The sequence below is a fragment of the Gymnoscopelus microlampas genome, assembly GCF_963454915.1.
Source record: "Gymnoscopelus microlampas genome assembly, chromosome: 2".
Taxonomy (NCBI): domain Eukaryota; kingdom Metazoa; phylum Chordata; class Actinopteri; order Myctophiformes; family Myctophidae; genus Gymnoscopelus; species Gymnoscopelus microlampas.
The window spans coordinates 3,448,250-3,466,817 of NC_139939.1; positions in this window are offsets into that span (position 1 = coordinate 3,448,250).

The following is an 18,568-nucleotide window of genomic DNA, read 5'->3' on the forward strand; positions in this document are numbered from 1 at the left end:
CAGCTATTGCTCATTTGTCTAACCACTTCTATACTATATACTTCACTTTATGACTGTCCCATGTAAAAGCAGCAAAAATGCCTGATGTACAAGGCAAGCACGTTCCATCACCTATTTCCAAACTTAAAATAATAACTACATGGGATCCATTGGAACACAGGTTATTCTTTCCATTTCCTGAAAAGTCACAGTTTTGTGCTAAATCCAGCTTATTTACTCATACATACAGATGTGCCATTTCAAAACTTCAAATGTCCTGCCATCGCCAAGACAGTACATTTTCAGGGGATTCCCAGGGCAATAAGAGGGACAGAGAAGGGCAATTATTTTGATGATCACTGCTTTTATTTTTATTTTTTTTATAATCATTTATTTTTGCAATTTTCTGGTTTACATTTAGACAACAGACTACAACAACAACAAGACTACAAACAACAGACTACAACAGACTCAGACCTACATACAACACAGTGAACGTACAGAAAATCATAAGTGTAAGACAGGGAACAAGAACAATAAAACAAAAGGTAAAAAATAAAAAATATCAAGTGGTAAAGCTTCAGAAGTAAGGGGTATGTGTGTGCACAATTGAGGGTGGGATGTCTGTTATTATTTCATCAAAGCAGCTTAAATACATATCTTGAACCGGTCTGAATCAATGACTCTCTTCCATGAAGTCCAGAAAGGGAGACCATACCTCCAGAAACCCCTCTGTCTTATCTTGCATTTCATATTTAAGCCTCTCCAGATCACTGCTTTTATGATGCTAATTAATTTGAGCAACTGGTCAAGGACCTCTTCAAATCACCTTTCGCCTCATAATGAGTCTGACACCTTCTTCTTGATCTCATGTATATGGATGTCTGTTGAAGGGAAAAACGGGGGTGTGTAGTGACAACTTCTTTTCAGGGGCAAAACAGTGCATTTTTAAGGGCAGAAAAGGGAGGAAAAAATGCATTTTCAGGGCACTTTCAGGGAAAGAACAGTAACATGTGAAGTTTTGATTTGGCACATCTGTATTTACTATAATCATGTTAAGAGTTCATTAATGTGCACTAATCTGTCAAATAAGCGCATAGAGTTTAAACGTAATCATTCTCAGCTTAAAATATATGGTTAGGAAAGTAATTCATGATTTCAATTGATATATTTAGTTAATATTTACAAATTAATAATGGTAGATTTATGGCACATACTTTTAACTGAACCGTAAAATTGTATATAAAGAATTGTCTAGCATAATACATGTTAGCTGTAGTTTGGCATCAATTTAAACTATTTAGAGGAGTCAGTACCCTATCCCTCTAGGCATGTCATGATATGTGAACATTCTGAGAAAATTGACAACCATTCAGTGAGAATGGCAGATCTACAAGTGCAAATAGCAGACCTACAAGCTCAAATAGCAGATCTAACTGGAGAAGACATAGAAAATCACATCCCACTCATTTCATGACAGTTGCTCATCCAGCACATACTGCTGCAGTTCCATTTGAGTGTCCTCAATTTAACATTGTATGACCACGGCCTGCTGGCCAGTACCATGGGAAGAAATAACATTACTCTATATACAGTAAATATAAAAACAAGAAATGTTTCTAACTCTTCTCCTCCAAGCCAGGTGGCAGTGAGTTTGTCCAGACGCTACCATTATCTTTACCAGGCAGCCGCCTGGTAAAGATAATGGTAGCAGAAACACTGTAGTGTCAGGTAGTGGAGACGTTGTGTTAGACAGTCAGACATTGATGCATTGTTGTTCTACTTCCTACAGTGTGAAACATGGAGAACTCTGGACAAATTCTCAACTCTTTAAAAGATGTGAGTATCTGTCTGTCTGTCTGTCTGTCTGTCTGTCTGTCTGTCTGTCTGTCTGTATCCCATATTGACATTTTCAACACTGTTTTATACTCTGTTGGTCCCTCCCTCCCTGGATGAAAACTCTTCAGTAGAGCTAAGTCCTTAGGATGAATTCAAAAGCAATTATTTATTTAAACACAACTGTGTTTCATGGTAACCTGACTCCGCCAAATGGAAGAAGCTTGCGACACACATTTTGTTTCACAGCCTACCGCCCCCATCTGGCTAAGTCAGGTTAGTTTCAGGGAACATGGTGGAAGAAGTACTCAGACATTTTACTTAAGTAAAAGTAGCAATACCACAATATAAAAACACTCTGTTACAACTAAAAGTCCTGTGTTCAAAATGTTACTTGAGTAAAAGTACAAAAGTATTGGCATCAAAATATATTTAAAGTACAAAAAGTATAAGTACTAAAATGTTTGAAAATAAATCTAACAGCTCACAACACGATGCGACGTGTTGTGAGCTTGTAGATTGCCATTTTCAAATAGCCGTGGTAGAGGCTAAAGTGTTTAATGTATGTTTGATAATATAATAATTTATATCTGCAAAGTAACTATAGTAACTCAAGTTTGCAAATAATTGTAGTGTAGTAAAAGTACAATATTTGCCTCTGAGATGTAGTGGAGTAGAAATAACAGAGAATGGAAATACTCCAGTAAAGCAAAAAATACCTCAACATTTTACTTAAGTACGTTACTTGAGTAAATGTACTTAGTTACTTTACACCACTGGATATAGGACTCTATATGAACAAACTTGGTAATCAATAAAACTCATCGCATCTTTTGAAAATAGCAGATCTACAAACTCACAATGCGTCACATCGTGTGACATTGTGAGCTTGAAGATCTGCCAAAAAAAGGATTAACCCTTCCCTAAAAAAAACAATGACATTTACCTCAGTAAAATTATGCCTATTAACCCTAACCTTATTCCTAACCTTAACCTCAGTAAAAGAACCGTTTTGTTTGAGAAAATAAATTCAGTGCAAAATCCATGTCAGCAGTGGAATTCGATCCCATGATACATGGAGTGCATGGATTAAGAGTCTAGCGATCATCTACTTGCCACAGGGACTGATTCAAGTGGGAGGTTGTGAGATAACTGTGATAACTAAAATACATTCATTCAAGTGGTCTGACTGACTAACCGGTTTGGCGATAGCACTTCACCCCTGGCAAGAGCTCCGCTCAAAAAAATCCCTCAGACGCAAAAAATGTGCTATACAAATAAAATTGCTTTGCTTAAATGGACAATGTTTGTATATATTATTTAAATCATTCCGATCCGAGATTCCAAAATCATTGGATAACATTGGATGCAATCCTATTCTAAAGTTATGCCTATTTCCTTTTGGTTTGATTATGGAATAGGCCTATAGAATGAGTTTGTTTATCCTGCTTGAATTATTACGGGGCCAGAGCTCAGCTCTGGACCTGTTTTGTTATTGGCAGTATTCTGTTTTTTCTGCCACTTTTCGCAGTTCTGGCTGAACCGTGCAGTCGCTTTTTACGAAACTCGGCCATATGGTAGATGGTCATGAAAAACGATCAAGAAATAATTCTCACAATCTTTCGTCCAAAGGTGGCGCTATAGCACTCAATTGAAAATGGCAACTTTGAACAGGTACAACTCATGCCCTGTTTGACCTACAGCCATGAAACTTGGATACACATATGCGTCTCCTCATGCTGAACAACTTTCACCCTCTGGCTTTTGACCTCTGACCTTTAGATCTCCCACCATTTTGAATTATATGAAAAACAGTCATTGGCTCCTAACTTCTGCATTTTTTCACTTATGGAAAATCCGTTGGAAATTTTTGTAGGCAGTGGTCCAAAGTTCAAGTGTTAAACGTTTCGTGCAGATTGCTCAAAAATCCCAGGAGGAGATAGATTTTAACTATTACAGTTGTATGAAAATTATTCATCTGTGCCTAAAACATACATGCAGACTCACATTTCTTTGAAACTTTGCAGAAATGTACAGGGTCATTCCAAATATCACTGAAACCAATCTTACTCCAATTGGCCAAAAGGGGGCGCTATAGCAATGTTTTGAAAAGGCAGACTTTAAACAGGCATAAGTCATGCCTCGTTTGGCCGAAAGTCGTGAAACTTGCTTACACGTGCCTTGACTCATGAGGAACACACGTATTGATTTGACCATTAAGCTCCGCCCTTAGATTTTCCGCAATTTTGAGCAGTTTGAAAAATACTTGTTTTTGACAGTTCTGGCTTAACCGGGCATACGCGTTTTACGAAACTCGGCCATATGGTAGATGCTCATGAAAAACTATCAAGAAATAATTCTCACACTCATTCGTCAAAGGGTGGCGCTATAGCACTCAATTGAAAGTGCCAACTTTGAACAGGTACAACTCATGCCCTGTTTGACCTACAACCATGAAACTTCGATACACACATGCGTCTCTTCATGCCCGACAACTTTCATGGTCTGACTTTTGACCTCTGACCTTTAGATCGCCCACCATTTTGAATTATATGAAAAACAGCCATTGGCTCATAACTTCTGCATTTTTTCACTTATGGAAAATCCGCCACTTTTGTTTTGTCGGCAAAGGTCCTAAGTTCATGTGTAAAATGTTTTGTGCAGATTACTCAAAAATCCCAGGAGGAAATAGATTTTAACTATTGCAGTTTTATGAAAATGATTCATCTGCCCCTAACACATACATGCAAGACTCACTGAAACCAATCTCACTCCAATTGGCCAAAGGGGGGCGCTATAGCATTTTTTTGAAAATGCAAACTTTAAACAGGCAAAAGTCATGCCTCGGTTGGCCCGAAAGTCGTGAAACTTGCTTACACTTGTGCCTTGACTCATGAGGAACACATCTATCGCTTTGACCAGTAAGCTCCGCCCTTAGATTGTCCACAATTTTGAGCAGTTTGAAAAACACTTAAACCCAGGATTTTTCAGCTATTTGCGTGAAACTGTATCATCTGTGTGATCTCCTTTTTCACAGTTACTTGTCTGTTGGGCCAATGGCGTCTCCCTTAAATGAATGCCTCACAATCTCAAGGTCGCCAGTTCAAGCCTCACTTGATGCAGACTTAATTTAAGTTGAATTGCAAACAACATGACTGTATCAATGAATACATGTGCAAATGGTAAATATAACCTGAAATGCTTATTTGAGAGTACGTTTTTTCAACGTATGACATACTTCATTCTGAAAATAGCTGATCTACAATCTCACAACTTTTCATGGTTTGTGAGCTTGTAGATTGGCTACTTTCACTAGTTTTGGTTCTGAGGAGATGTACAATTTCTTCATTGGTAAATGGTTTGTGAACGAGTGATCTTAGTGTTAGTGAGACAGGGGCTTGGTTCATGAAAGAAGGCAAGAGTTTATGATCTTCAACAGACAATATCAGCCTGGACAAAGCTATAGCACTATAGGTAGTGTTGCAGCCTATTAGTCTGAAGGTTGAGAGTTCGAATCCTGTTAATGGCAGTAGGTTGAGATGTCCAATCGAACCATTATGTTTCCATCTCTCTCTCTCATCAATCTATTGTTTCCATGTCACTCTCTCTCTCTTCAATCTATTCCGTTTCCATGTCTCTCTCTCTCTCTATTCACTGGCCCCGTATTATCGCTGCTTGCAGCTATATTATTTAATTATATTTTCCAACTTATGTATATGCAAAATACGATAGGGTATCGCAACTGGCTCACCTTTACAGGTACTCGCCCCTGCGCCATCTGTGAGCCAGTGGCATCGCTCTCTCCGTCTCTCCTTCCCTCAAGGCACCGACGGGACTCTGCATGGCAGGGGCGTCCTCCTCCCTGAGCCAAGACTAGGCTTGACCGCATACCACAACTGGACAGGAGTTGGGTGGCTTCAGCAGGTTGTCAAATGGGCACCCCCCTTCACTGATGTTTCGTTGATTTAAGCCCATGACACCTCGGAGGGGCTCAACGGCAGATCCAGCGTCCTGGCTCTACCCCCGCTTGAACACCACCCAACTCTATGTCTTTGGTCCTTCAGTAGGTCGTCTCTGCCACCGCACCTCTCTTTGTATCCAGATCCAGCGTGAAGCTTCCTCTGCCCGTTTAGTAGTGTTTGCTACCAGCCGCTTCCTAGCCAGCCCTTCGATCCCCAGCAGTCCGAGGGCTCGCCAGAGTGACCGCCCAGCGAACCCCCTGCAGCCCACCTCCACCGGCAAGTTCCAGGCCTTCCATCCATTTTGCTGGCTCTCGAGGATGAGGGCTTGATATTTCTTAAGCTTGCGCTCATACGCCTCCTCTATCCTCTCTTCCCATGGTACCGTCAGCTCCATGAGCACCACCTGTTTGGTACCTTTAGACCACAATACAATATCAGGTCTCAGGTTAGTGTGGGCTATCTCCTCTGGGAATTTGAGCTGCTTTTTCAGGTCGGCCCGCATCTCCCAGTCACTTGCTGTGGCCAGGACCCCTTTGCTCCTCCCTCCTGCTGCAGAGCTTTCTCCTGCCCTGACAAACTGGATGAAGCGAGGCCCCTTAGAAAGCTGTCTTGCCTTTTTCCTCGCCTGTTCAACACCATCTGCCAATTGTGCGAGGATCTGATCGTGTCGCCACCGGAACTTGCCGTCTGCTAGGCTCGAGTGACATGAGGAGAGGACATGCTCGAGGTTAGATATCTTTCCGCAGAGCGTGCAGCTTGGGCTCTCCACCAATCCCCAAGTATGGAGGTTTGATGGGGTCGGCAGGACATCATATGTAGAGCACAACAGAAACTTGATCCGGTGGCCTTCCATGCTCCAGATGTCCTGCCAGGTTAGAGCTCTCTCCCTCACACCCTCCCATCTAGTCCAGCTGCCTTGTTTGTTCATGGCCACAGCCTTGACATGCCGGCTTTCCTCCTCTGCCTTCCGCACCTCTCTCTGCACCAAGCCTCGCCGCTCCTTTGGGTCAGCTTTGTTCCAGCTTGTTCTGGTGGAGCAGCCCAGACCCAGCCTTCCCTGGTTTACTGACCCAACGATGTCAGCATGATGCAGTCGATCCTCCGCCTCCTTCAGTGCTCTGCTGGCTGACCACTTTCGCCCTGTTCTGACAACAATGCCCGCCTGGCGCACTCTCTCATCGTTGCTGTCTCGTAGCATCATGGCCTGGCGTGTCTTTGTGGCCTTGTACTCCTCCACTACTGATGTTATGGGCAGCTGTAGCTTGCTACCTGTGCTGTACAGGCCAATGGAGCAGAAGCTTCTTGGGACGCCCAACCATCTCCTCAAGTAGGTGTTCAGCTTCCTCTCCAGCCCCTCAACTGTAGAGACAGGTACCTCATAAACCAGGAGTGGCCAGAGCAGTCTGGGGAGAACCCCATGTTGGTAGCCCCAGGCCTTATACTTGCCAGGCAGACCGCTCTTCTCCAGAGATGTCATCCAGGTTTCTGCCTGGCTAAGCATCTCCTTCACACTCTGCCTGTCATTGAGGTCTGCCCTGTACCACTTCCCCAAGCACTTCACAGGTTTCTCTTGGACAGTTGGAATGATGTCCGATCCTATCTTGAAGCGAAACCGTTCCTGGACACGCCCCTTTTTCAGTACTAGGCTAATTAATTAATTACTCAATGTATTATTATGAATTATTGAATTCTGGTATTATTATGAATGATCTTTGATTGATTGAGGGAAGCCGGTCAGGGAGGGTTATATCGGTCATTGCACATACTCCTACGGGCTGGGACGGCACCTGTCAGCAGGGAGTGTTGGGTGGGAGCAGTAGCACGACGGCTCTACGTCCTTAATTGGCATAACTACTAAATTATTAAAAACTAATTGTCTACTCAAAATTTTTATAAAAGAAAGGAAAAATGCCCATAACTCGGTAACCATTGCGCTGATCAGCTCAATGTAGGACCGGATGTGAAGGTTGCGTAGCGGCCTGAACATCTAGTATTTCAAAAATAGACGACCTACAGTACAAGCTCACAAAGTGTTGCATCATGATGCATTGTGAGCTTTTAGATCGGCTGCATTTCAAAAATAGCAAAAATAGCTGATCTACAAGCTCACAAATTTCATGAATGTGTTTGGTCAAATAAAGGTTGATGATGATGACGATGGTGATATTGTTGATGATTGGATCCCTTGCGTGTGTGTGTGTGTGTGTGTGTGTGTGTGTGTGTGTGTGTGTGTGTGTGTGTGTGTGTGTGTGTGTGTGAGCAAATTATATTTATAATGTTTACTGTCTTATGTTCTCAATAGATTTCCATCCTCTCACACTGGACACCAACACAGCACACAGAAACCTCTGTCTGTCTGAGGACAACAGAAAGGTGACACGGGTGAGCCAGGCTCTGTCGTATCCTGATCATCCTGACAGGTTTCATGACAGGGCATATGTTTTGTGTACAGAGGGTCTGACTGGATGCTGTTACTGGGAGGTAGAGTGGAGTGGAACAGTTGACATAGCAGTGATTTACAGAGAATTCAACAGGAAAGGAAGTGATTTTGGACATAATGACAAGTCCTGGACTCTGAAATGTTACCATGATGCTAACAAATACACTGTCAGACACAATAGTAGGCACACTAACCTCCCTGTCCGCCCCTCTGGCTCCCACAGAGTAGCAGTGTATTTGGACTTCCCTGCTGGGGTTCTGTCCTTCTACAGAGTGTCCTCTGACACACTGACACACCTGTACATCTTCCAGAACACATTCAGTCAACCCCTCTACCCAGCGTTTTATACTAAGTCTGCTTCCTCAGTGTCTCTGTGTCAGGAGAGATAATGGGCCTTATTCATGATGCTTGGATATAGGACACATTTTATACTCAAGCGCAAATACGATCAGAACAGAGTCTGATTAATCATTTTAGATTTCAAGTGGTTACATTTTGGGAACATTTAAATTACTCTCTTCATATGCCAGTGGCCAGGCCAGAACAAATGTGTCAACCCTATGAGGAGAAAAATGGATGGCGACAGACATTCTATAATAGGATAATTGAATAACTGATCATTATGATTTCTGTTTGTAAGATTTTCTTAATGCCTTTGTTGCTCATTGTACTTAACAAAGGCATATATTTGATAAAATGGTATGTAATGGCTTGTGATTTTATTCATGTATTGTACTAAAAGCCATATTTGATCAAATGCTATGTATTACTAACATATGATTGTATTGATGTGTTGTGTGATGGATGGTGAGATGCGTTGTACAATGGTGTGCTTATTTACTCTTATGTAATAAGCTTTGAGCAGCCATATAGTACCCTATGTAAAGTCTATCTGCTTTGTCAAATGGTTTCAAATAAACACAATTAGAAAGTCACCTTGTTTTGCTGAGTGCAATCCTTCTATCTTTAAAAGAGAATGTAATTATAAGGAGCATACACCACAAGAAACCTGAGACTTAAGTACATTCTAATGCAGGGGTCTTAAATGTTTTTCAGGCCAAGGACCCCTTAGCTGAGAGAGAGAGATGAAACAGCGACCCCCACTACATATTGCATAAAATTGTCTTGCAGATACATGTTTATGTTTTGCCCTCCGTCCGTGTGTCCTTGTGTGTGTGTGTGTGTGTGTGTGTGTGTGTCCGAATCTCCGCCACCGTTGGCCCGGTCGCTGTGAAACTGCGCACACACACTCCTTGGACTCCCACAGATCAGCCTGTCATAGCGCCACCATGAGGCAGACTTTTGCAAAACACATTTTTTGCTATTACTCCTACAGATTTTGTCCAAAAACCACGCAAATCGGTACACAGTATCTCTATAGCCATGTGATCAACACGGATATGTCTGATTTTACATTCCATCATGATTGGCTAAAATTGGCTTCCAAAGTTTACAGGATTGGTACATTATAAACAAAATGCCTCAAATCATAAACGCAACATGCGATTTCCGTGACATTTTCCACAGAGATTCCCACTTGGCCCAGGAAGATATGCCCCTTGAAAACGTTCACATCAGCCCCATGGTAGCGCTATAACAGGCCGATTCACGTTTTTAGCTATAATTGCACCAATCTGTGTGAAACTTTGCACCCACACTCCTTATAGTAGAGCAGCTAAAGACCATATTTCGCAAGAATCGTTCATTTTGTGATACAAGCATGAAATTTGGCACAGATACTCTATAAGGGCCGATTGTATGGAAAGGGGTGCTGGCCACTCAAAAATCCAAGATGGCAACCATTTTTTTTCAAGATGGCCAAGACCAACAACAACAAAATCTTGCTGGACTGCAACAGCGGTGCCAACCTTGCAAATGTGTTTGTGGCTTAGTGGAGCAGATGGTGAGTCTTCCAGTTTAGTAGACCTTGTATTGTGAATTTGTACTTCCATGTACTGCTATTCTCATGTCTTACTAAATAAAAGTACATCAGTCAATCAATATAATATTTCAGGTGATACAAGGATGATATTTGGCACAAATACTCTTCAAGGTCCACTCTTGTGAAAAGGGGAGCTGACCACCCAAACAATTCAAAATGGCTGCCATTTTTCAAGATGACTTCCAGGAGTTGTACCATTATGTCTTATATAGCTCATTATAATAGAGTGAATGGCATTGCACAACCAGGGCACAATGGTGGCATCACTGCTGTGTAACTCAGCATGGGGTTCAGTGTCAGCTGATCTAGTTTTACTAATACTGTAGTAATAGTATATCCTATCAGTGTCCCAAATGCTGTCTAACAGCCCTGGTCAAATAGCTAGTAATAGTTAGTAGATGTAGTTAGATAGCCGTGCCTGAATTGACAGGGTGTGCCAGCGCGGGAGAGCCGAGCCAAGGGTAAGCGGGGCTATTCATGACTTGTGCATGTATACCCGGAAGGTGTACAGATCACACAGGACTTAAATGACACTGGATGAATGATCGGGCTAGGTCTACAGTGGTCACCTGTTCATTCATGCACGATCTTCAAACGGCCACCTATTGGACATCAGAGGTTTTCAAAGGTTTCTTTAGGTACCTTTCAAAGTTGACGCCCACAGATTCTTGGCACCTCCCATTGAAATGATTAGAAAGTGTAGTGTGGCCGTCCAGCCACGAGATGGCGCTTGGTATCAAAATGTATTTTAAAAAAGTAAGTAAGGCATGTGTTCAAAATGTTACTTGAGTAAAAGTACAAAGTATTGGCATCAAAATATACTTAAAGTACCAAAAGTAAAAGTACTGAAATGTTTGAAAGTAGCCGATCTACGAGCTTGTAGATCGTCTATTTTCTAATGGCCGTGGTATAATATAGGGCTAAAGTGGTTAATGTATATGTTTTATAATCAGTGTTGGGCTATATTACTTAGGAGAGTAATATGTTACCTACTTGTATTACTTATTACTCCTTTGAAAAGTAATAATATTATATAACGTATTACTTGGAATCAAGAGTAATATATTACATATTACTTTATATTACTTTCCCCGTGCCCCCCCCCCTCAAAAAAAAGACGTGTACAGTTTTTAGCCTTTTAGAACTGAATCCAATTTAATGGAACAATAGAAAACAGTTTTTATCTTTTTAAGTATTTTGCTGCTACAGATTCCATATTTGGAATTGGAACAATAATTATCCTTACAGGAACAACATAAATCTGAACTGCACACACTGGCTGCAGCCTCTCAGAAACTGAAACAATAAAGTAAACTTTTTGAACATTTCTTAACCTTTTCACTTACAACAGTCAATATTAATTAGCCAAAGTGCAAGGGGGGGAGATATAGAGCAGTGGTTCTCAAACTTTTTCATGTGAAGGACCTCCAAATTGACACTTATTAGCCCGCGGACCCCCATTTTGAGAGAGAGAGAGAGAGAGAGAGAGAGAGAGAGAGAGAGAGAGAGAGAGAGAGAGAGAGAGAGAGAGAGAGAGAGAGAGTGTTAAATCAGGGGTCTTCGACAGGAGGTCCGAGACCCCTAGAGGGTCCTCAGAGTTACTGCCGGGGGTCCGGCAGTAATGTGTGGTTCCACGGTGTGGTGGGGACAGAGGTACTGTAGGGGGGAGGGGAACCTGATAGCAGAGTTCCTCAGCTTATTTGGAATACTGTAGTGTAGGCTACACAGTATATCATTAACATAACCGGTTTTGCTATCTGCTACCTACCTCCCCCTACTGTCTGTCTGTCTGTCTGTGCCCACACACTGCACAGTCAGACACACACACACACACACACACACACACACACACACACACACACACACACACACACACACACACACACACACACACACACACACACACACACACACACACACGATGTGCAAGTGTTTGAAAACTTTAGTTACTTTGTAGATTTTGATTATTATTACAAAACATACATTAACCATTAACCTTATATAAAGTTGTCTATTTAAAAATAGCAGAACTAAGCTACACGTTGTGAGCTTGTAGATCTGCTATTTTACATTTCGTCACCTTATTAAACTAATGGCCTAAGTCATTTTTTCAAGGTTTTCAGGAAAAATAAAAAACTGATCCAGAACAAAACTATATGATATTTCTTAATCATTTCACCCAAAATGTTTATAACAAATTATGACTATTTAAATAGAAATAACACTGTCTGTCAGTTATGTAACATAAGAGATTTAAATAGGTTTAAATAGGATTAAATCTGACTTAGGCCAAAATAAAAAGCAAAACAAATTACAAAATGGCCTAAATCAGTAAATAATTTGGCTTAAGTCACAAAAACATGTGACTTAGGCCAAACGAAAGGCCTATTTTGTCCTAAGTCACACTAGGGAGTTAGGCCATTATACTAAAAGGGGCGTGAACAGCATGATCCTTTTCAATTAGGAGATAGGCGATTTTACCAGAGGTGGCCAGTGTCATGAGGACCTGACTTAAAAATATAATTTCCTCAAAAAATGACTTAGGCCATTAGTTTAATAAGGTGACGATTTTGACATAACGTGTGAAAGAGGACTTTCTGCATAACAAGTAGAGAGAAAGAGAGAGAGAGGGAAATAGTCCAGTAAGGAAAAAAAAAAACCTAAAATCTTTACTTATGTACAGTACTTGTGTAATGTAATGTGTTACTTTACACCACAGTAAAATGTTTGAAAATACATTGTTGTGTAAAATGTTTGAAAATATTTTGATGCCAGTACTTTGTAGTTTTACTCAGTAACATTTTTAACACAGGCCTTTTACTTGTAACAGAGTATTTTTATATTGTGGTAACAAAAACTGGACATTCCGCATGGAATTTGCAAGCTCATAGCGTGGGATTTAAACCCGGGCCGCAAAATCACTGGACATCAGCTTTAACCACAAGAGGGACTCTTACTTAAGCATCAGAAAGATACATACAACTTAAAACATCACATCAGAGAAAATTTGATGCATTTAGGGTTGACCTTAAAAGGCAGTTGATACCCAGTTAATACTGAAGACAGAGAGAGAGGGGTGCTTGAGCTAATGTGAGCATTTTTTCCACCACTGAGAACATGATTTCAAAAAAAGCTAAATTCTCCCCCAACCCCCTCTCCCTGCTGACTGTAGCCTACCTAACTGTGTGTGAAGGTGGCCAAACTTGTTTTGTGACAACAATGGCCAAGCTTGAAGCCACTGTCTGTCTATTAGCATATGTTAACCATGATCCTCTCTCACTGAATGAAAGGAAGGGGTCGCGACCAGCGTTGCCATGTTTGCTTATTATAAGCAACCTGTTTTTCTGTAAAGTTGCTTGTAAATATTGGTAGAAGCTTGCTGCTTTTTATTTGAGAACTTGAGGTGCATATAGGTTTAATGTGCTCATGTGGCCTATAATAATCAATCTCTTTTGGGCTTGTTTTCATAGACCTGTTTGCTTATTTCTCTCGTAAACTCTGGCAACACTGGTCGCAACAGCTGTCTCCTATGACTGAGAGAGAGAGAAAAAAAAAAGAATGAGAAAAACACTGGCTTATCCTCTGTTCTTTAATTGTTGTTCTTCAGTGGTGGAAGAAGTACTCAGATATTTTACTTAAAGTAAAAGCCACCACATATACCACATAAAAATACATGTAGAATGTCCCGTTTCACAGGTTATCAAAATATATAAAAATCCTTTGAAAATAGCAGATCTATAAGCTCACAACGCATCACATGGCTATTTTTAAATAGCCAACGTTTATATAAGGCTAGTGTCATGAGGACCTGACTTAGGCAAAAATATAATTTCCTCAAAAAATGACTTAGGCCATTAGTTTAATAAGGTGACGATTTTGACATAACGTGTGAAAGAGGACTTTCTGCATAACAAGAGAAAGAGAGAGAGAGGGAAATAGTCCAGTAAAGAAAAAAAAAAAACTAAAATCTTTACTTATGTACAGTACTTGTGTAATGTAATTTGTTACTTTACACCACTGTAAAATGTTTGAAAATACACTGTTGTGTAAAATGTTTCAAAATAGCATTGTGAAAATTGTGAGCTTGTAGATCAGCTATTTTCAAATAGCCTATGTATAAAATAAAGTAAAAGTACTGGAAATTGGAAATACTCTAGTACATAAGTTTGTTTTATTAATTCAATGATAAATTGTCTGCATTCATAAGTTCTCTAATGACTTCTGCTTTTAAGAAATAAACTGCAAGTAGAGTAATTGCTTTCCTCTGCTCTCTTCTGCCACCTACTGTCCACCTAAAATGAAAAACTTAAAACACACCCCCAAGGCATAGCCACACCCCCAACCTTTCACAACCTAAGGTTATGGTGGGTTATGGTGGGTACCTTTCAGAGACTCTGGTGCGTATGTGAATAGGTGACCACTGTAGTTGTATCCCATACCTGAATGTGCAGTATCACTTTGATTAAGTTGGTAAAAGGATAGCCCCTCGGCCTTAGTCAGAAATCAACCACCAAAAAATGGCAAACGCAAATCCAATGTTAGCCAACAGACAAACTGATTGGAAGACATGTTGTCTTTGTCAGATAGACAAAAATAATGATGACCTAGTATCACCACCAACCCATCATGTTCCTCAACATGATGGCTACACCATGCTTGCCACCAATGTTCCACTCTTTCGTGAGATCAATCAAATGCCAATGATCCTGAACCCAGCAAAGTTGGATGAAGGTGGTGGCATAGAAGCTACTTTGAGAAGAAACCAGGCCAAGTATCACACAAGTTTTCGACTAATGTTCAACAACACCAAATTAGATTGTGCGAGGAAGCGACAGTCAGATGCTCAAAGTAGTGAAATAGATGAGCGAAGGCCACACAAACCGCCGTAGAACCAGTCATGTTAGTCTGGCTTGCATATGTTGTGATAAAATATCCCCTGAATCTGACCTAAGACAGGTAATGACAATGAACCTGAACAACAGACTACATGAATGTGCCCAGACACTAAATTATGGCAAACTATTGACTAAACTGAGTGGTGGCGATGCCACCATAGTAAAGTAAAGACCAAAGGCATACTGTTCTTTCACGTCTCCACTGGTTGTGATACTGTATCTGCCTTTCGCAATAAAGGCAAAAAGACTGCCTGGCAAACATAGGACATTTGCTCAGAGGCTTCTCCCATCTTAACCAAACCAAGCCAATATCCTCCCAAACTGAATGATGATGACCTGGAGATCCTGGAGAAGTTTGTGGTTGTGATGTACGATCGATCGAGCACAGCTATCAGTGTGGATGAAGCTAGACTTGACATGTTTGCCCGAAAGCAGAGGCCATATGAAGCCATTCCTCCAACAAGAGCAGCTCTGCTTCAACACACCAAACGTGCAGCGTATCAGGCAGGCTGCATATTGGGTCAGTCCACCCAGCGTCAGCCAAAATCGGAAAGTCCAGCTCACTGGGGATGGAAGAAATTTGGTGAAGAATGGCAGGTCTTCTGGACAGCCAATTCACCACTTGCAGAGAGTTGTCAAGACCTCACCAAATGTGGCTGCAAAAAAGGGTGCAGTGGAAGGTGCAAATGCTTCAAATTGGGTTTTGTCTGCACAGCACTGTGCAGTTGCAAATGTGAGTAAACTATTTGGGCAAAACAACATCTTGGAAGATGGTCACCATCTTCACATTTCATGTGTTTGTGATTGTTTTATTGTCAAATGACTTTTGGAGACTGCTCCTGCCAATTTCCATGCTTGATCACGATCTGAATGATTATATCACTACTATGCTCTGCTAAGGTGGCGGCCATCTTTAAACAAATGGTTGCCATCTTGGATTTGTGAGTGGCCAGTGCCTTTTTCCATAAGAGTGGCCCCTAGAGTATGTGTGCCAAATTTCATATTTGTATCACAACCTGAAAGATTATATCACTATCTGCTCTGCTAAGGTGGCGGCCATGTGGAAAAAATGGTCGCCATCTTCGATTTTTGAGTGGCCAGCACCTTTTTCCATAAGAGTGGCCCTTAGAGGGTATGTGTGCCAAATTTCATGCTTGTATCACAAAGTGAAAACCTTTGCCCTGCATTTTTCACATATACCTTTTAGAGCGCCACCAGGAGGCTGAGTTTTGTAATATAATTTTTTTGCTCTTACTCCTTCAGATTCTGTCCAAAAATCACGCAAATCGGTACACAGTAGTGATGTTCGATATTATCGGCCTCCCGATATTATCGGCCGATATTAGCATAACAATCGATATCGGAAAATATCGGTATCGGTTTTGGAAAAAAGAAAAAAAAACTGTATGGTGTGTGTGATATTTCATATTCCATCCTACATGGCTAACATTGGCTTCCAAAGGTTGCAGGATAGGTCCCTTTTGAACAAAATTCCTCAAATCATGAACGCAGTGTGCGATTTCTGTGAAATTCTGCACGCATATTCCCACTAGGCCACGGAAGAAATGCCACCCTTTAGAAATGGGTCTGTTATAGCGCCACCAGCAGGTCTAATTTAGCAAACGACATTTTTGGAACAAAATGCCTCAAATCATGAATGCAGTGTCCGATTGTCGTGCAAGGCCTAAGAAGAAATGGCACCCTTTTCACATTGGCCTATTATAGCACCACCAGGAGGCCATAATAACCTACCTGACCTGGCGGGAGACCTGTGCTCCGAGGAGCACTTTTTCTAGTTTACACATATTTTCTTCTATTAATATGTTGGCTTGATATTCATGTGTATTTTCAGACATTTAATGTACAGTAGTATGTACATACTACTTTGTCACATGGTTTCAAATAAACACATATATTAACCACCGGCTGAAATGGTTAATATATGTTTTGTAATAATAATAATCAAAATCTACAAAGTAACTAGTAACTAAGGTTTTCAAATAATTGTAGTGGAGTAAAAGTATATTTGCCTCTGAGATGTAGTGGAGTAAAAGTAAAAGTACTGAACATTGGAAATACTCCAGTAAAGTAAAGATTCCTCAAACTCCTACTATAATTCTAGTAACCTCTGTTTGTCCGTCTGTAGTGGTGTCTGTAGTGGTGTCACTACCCGGTTCTCCTCACTGGCTGGAGCAATTGCTCTGATTTGCACACAGCCATTGACCACTACCATCTGAACTTAACTGTAAAGCCCGTTTTTCAATTTCATCAAATCTCAGCTTCTTATTTGCGTTTATGTGTCAAACAATGTCGCCTCCCGGGTTGCCAGATCATGTGCGCATATCCCCCCACGGATGCGTCGACCGGGTATGGTCTAGTTGTGCTTAACACTAGCATGACTGAGGTTTCATTATCCCACACACTGCCTGAAAAACGGTCATTTTGATCCCCAAATCAGGCTATCCTATTGGCCACTGTCTCCCCTCCGTGCTCCAGACTAGCTCACACCTTCTCCCCCAAACAATGGGGGGTTCCATTGTCTTCTAAATAGCTATTAACATCTCAATTGCACTCTGTGCTGTCAGTGAGCCCACATAATGTTGTTGTTGTAGGCTTGTAATGGTAACTGCAGATTCTGTATGTAAAATCTTTATAAAAAAAGTGTATAAAACAGCGCGATCTGTAGCGTCACATTAAACTCTTCAGTGAAACATGGAGCCTATATGAACGCTGAAGCCAACTAATCACGTGACTATCTCCATTGTCCAAAACACACAGATATCTCTTGACAAACCAATATTATATTATATAATATTCACATGATTGTCTGAGCATAAAGCTCTCATTCTATCAACTGTCCACGCTGACAGAAGCGTCTCCTCTCCTGTCTCTCTCTGTCCCTCTCCTCTCCCTGTCAGCGTAACAAGTGAACACATCGCTATGTTCCACAAATGTGCTCTACTCCTGCACTAAATATCTGATCTAGAAACATAAAACAGTCGCTGCCTGATGAGCCATCTGCTTAGATCAGATCTGTTGGCAGCGCGATCTGTAGCGAACACTCTGTTCACTGCAGTGAAATGGGTTGCCAAATTTTGCGGGAGAAATAAGCAGTCAGGTCTATGAAAATGTTACTGCATGCGTTGTGCCCTAAGAAAATAGTGAGGCATGAAACCATTGCATTGTAAATGGGGTTTATTATAGCCGAGGCTAATTTGCAACCCCAGTCCCTGGTTAGACCTTTCTATATAAATATTTACCTAATAAAAAATAATTTACAAAAGGACATGCATGAAGCTCTAATCTAAACAAGTATGAAAAGATATTTATATCTGCAAAGTAACTAATAACTAAAGTTTTCAAATAATTGTAGTGGAGTAAAAGTACAAGATTTGCCTCTGAGCTGTAGTGGAGTAGAAAAGTATTAGGCCTACCATTATAATGTAATTATAATAATAATAATAACAATAATAATAATAATAATAATAATAATAAGGGTAATAATAATAATAAT